The sequence below is a fragment of the Cebus imitator genome, unplaced genomic scaffold (genome assembly GCF_001604975.1).
Source record: "Cebus imitator isolate Cc_AM_T3 unplaced genomic scaffold, Cebus_imitator-1.0 Scaffold464, whole genome shotgun sequence".
Classification (NCBI taxonomy): domain Eukaryota; kingdom Metazoa; phylum Chordata; class Mammalia; order Primates; family Cebidae; genus Cebus; species Cebus imitator.
In genome coordinates this window covers 848379-851574 of record NW_016107779.1, presented here as the reverse complement: position 1 = coordinate 851574, position 3196 = coordinate 848379, and the positions used below count along the sequence as shown (strand labels likewise).

Genomic DNA, 3196 nt, shown 5'->3' with positions numbered 1-3196 from the left:
TCAAACTCCTGACCTCAGGTAATCTGCCCTCCTCGGCCTCCCAAATTGCTGTGTTGACAGGCGTGAGCCACTGTGCCCAGTCCCCATTCAAACCTTGTCTTGTTTTTTTAAATGAGGCCAATAAACCATTGATATAATAAATTGTATATGGAAATTGTGTTTTTATGTTTAAAATATTATTTTTATTTATCTAAACTTGTTTTATTGATACATTTATATTAATACATTTTCCTAACAGTAAAAATCATTTGAGTATCTTAGGTTGGGTGGAATGCATCATAATTTTTTATTATTTATTTATTTATTTTTTAAGACGGGGTTTCACCGTGTTGGTCAGGCTGGTCTTGAACTCCCGACCTCAGGTGATCCGCCCGCCTTGGCCTCCAAAGTGCTTGGATTACAAGTGTGAGCCACCATGCCCAGCCAATTTTTTAATTGGAATTAGTGCAATTTTTTTTTCAAATTAATGATTATTTACTTAGCAGTAGAGGTTTCACGAAGAAATAAAAAGCATTACATGAAGGAGAGGTTTGTAAATGACACTGGCTTTTGTATAAGGAAGAAAAGGAAATACAAATATCCACACGAATATGTTGTTTTTGATTCAGTAGGAAGATGTGACAATTTTAAACCTCTATGTATTCAATAACATCATTTCAAAATATAAAAGCAAAAGTCGACGGAATTAAAAGGAAAAATGCAAAATACCACAATGGAAGTGGGAGACTGACACTTGAACAAACCTTTCCTGTCAGCTCTAAGAGCAGACCAAAAAATCAGCAAGGTTAGAGAAGATACGAACAACACCATCAGCAAACTTGACCTGACAGACAGAACTCTGTGCCCAACAGTGGAAAAAGAAACACTTTTTCAAGTACATGTGAAACATTTACTAAAATTGACCATATACTAGATCACAAAGCAAGCCTCAATAAATATCAATGGATTGAAATAACTCAAAATATGTTCTCTGACCATACTGGAATTAAAACAATTCTCCTGCCTCAGCCTCCCACGTCGCTGGGACTATAGGCATCTGTCACCACGCCTGGCTAATTTTTGTGTTTTTAGTAGAGACAGGGTTTCACCATGTTGGTCAGGCTGGTCTTGAACTCCTGACCTCATGTGATCCACCTGCCTCGGCCTCCCAAAGTGCTGGGATTACAGGTGTGAGCCACGTGTCCGGCCGAAATGTCCTTTTCTATTTGCAGGCGTGCCTTTTTCTTATTGGTTTGTGGAAATTCTTTACATATTCTGAAATTAATCTTTTATCAATTTGCATTGCAAATATTTTCTTTATATATGTGTATATATATATTTTTTATTGGACTTTAGGTTCTGGGGTACATGTACAAAACATGCAGGATTGTTGCATAGGTACATACATGGCAATGTGGTTTGCTGCCTCCATCCCCCTGTCACCTATATGTGGCATTTCTCCCCGTTATCCCTCCCCAACTCCCTACCCCACTCTGTCCCTCTCCTATTCCGCCCCAACAGACCCCAGTGTGTGATGCTCCCCTCCCTGTGTCCATGTGTTCTCATTGTTCAACACCTGCCTATGAGTGAGAACATGCAGTGTTTGTTTTTCTGTTCTTGTGTCAGTTTGCTGAGAATGATGGTTTCCAGATTTAACCTTGTCCCTACAAAGGACATGAACTCATCGTTTTTTATGGCTGCATAATATTCCATGGTGTATATGTGCCACATTTTCCCTGTCCAGTCTATCATCAATGGGCATTTGGGTTGGTTCCAAGTCTTTGCTATTGTAAACAGTGCTGCAATGAACATATGTGTGCACGTGTCCTTATAACAGAACGATTTATAATCCTTTGGATACATACCCAGTAATAGGATTGCTGGGTCAAATGGTATTTCTATTTCTAGGAATTCTATTCTTGAGGAATCGCCACCCTGTCTTCCACAATGGTTGAGCTAATTTACACTCCCACCAACAGTGTAAAACTCTTCCTATTTCTCCGCATCCTCTCTAGCATCTGTTGTCTCCAGATGTTTTAATGATCGCCATTCTAACTGGTGTGAGATGGTATCTCAATGTAGTTTTGGTTTGCATTTCTCAAAAATATGGAACGCTTCACGAATTTGCATGTGATCCTTGCGCAGGGGCCATGCTAATCTTCCCTGTATCGTTCCAATTTTAGTATATGTGCTGCTGAAGAGAGCACTGTGTGGCAAATATTTTCTTGCTCTGTGGTTTGCCGTTTCACTATCTTTTTTTATAAACAGATGTTCTGAAGTTTAATGAAGTTCAAAAAATACTTTCTAACCCCCAAGGTTGTGCATTGTATGTTTTCCTTTTTGAGACCCGCTCTCACTCTGTTGCCCAGCCTGGAGCGCAATGGCGCGGTCGCGGCTCACTGCAGCCTCCACTTCCTGGGCTCAGGTGGTTTTCCTATGTCAGCCTTTCCAGTAGCTGGGACTACAGGCTTGTCCACCACGCCCAATTTTTTTTTTTTTTTTTTTTTTGAGAGGCAAAGTTTCCCTGTGTTGCTCAGGCTGGTCTTGAACTCCTAGGTTCAGGTGATACCCCACCTTGGCCTCCCAAAGTGCTGAGATTACAGGTGTGAGCCACTGCGCCCGGCCTGTGCTGTTTCTTCATATGGGTGTGATTTAATATGAAAATTTACTGATCTAAACTTGTCCGTTTTTCTGTGTGTTGTACTTTTTAAAAAGCTTACATTAAAAAATAATTATAATTAAAATTTATAAATAATTATAATTAAAATATTTAATATTTAAAATAATAACTACAAGTATACAAAACACACTGAGTATATAAAACTTGCATGAGTTCATGATAGTCACAGGAAAGAAAAAAATAAAAACAAAAGAAATCAAGGCGGCTCACACCTATAATCCCAGCACTTTGGGAGGCTGAGGTGGGAGGATCACTTGCACCCAGGAGTTGGAGGCCAACCTGGGCAATACAGTGAGACCCCGTTTCTAAAAAAAAATTTAAAAATTGCTGGGCGCGGTGGCTCAAGCCTGTAATCCCAGCACTTTGGGAGGCCGAGGCGGGTAGATCACGAGGTCAAGAGATCGAGACCATCCTGGTCAACACGGTAAAACCCCGTCTCTACTAAAAATACAAAAAATTAGCTGGGCATGGTGGCGCGTGTCTGTAGTCCCAGCTACTCAGGAGGCTGAGGCAGAAGAATTGCCTGAACCCAGGAGG

At 40.5% G+C, this 3196-nt stretch overlaps 1 protein-coding gene and 1 non-coding gene across 2 annotated transcripts in view; both read right to left on the bottom strand.

The window, feature by feature from the left end:
• The window catches only part of ITGAE (integrin subunit alpha E), an 83570-nt gene that overhangs the window by 69987 nt on the left and 10387 nt on the right, over window positions 1–3196 (bottom strand). The window lies entirely within an intron of this gene.
• LOC119468645 lies at window positions 2080–2186 on the bottom strand. Its single transcript, XR_005197381.1, has one exon. It is a non-coding gene; the product is annotated as a U6 spliceosomal RNA (small nuclear RNA).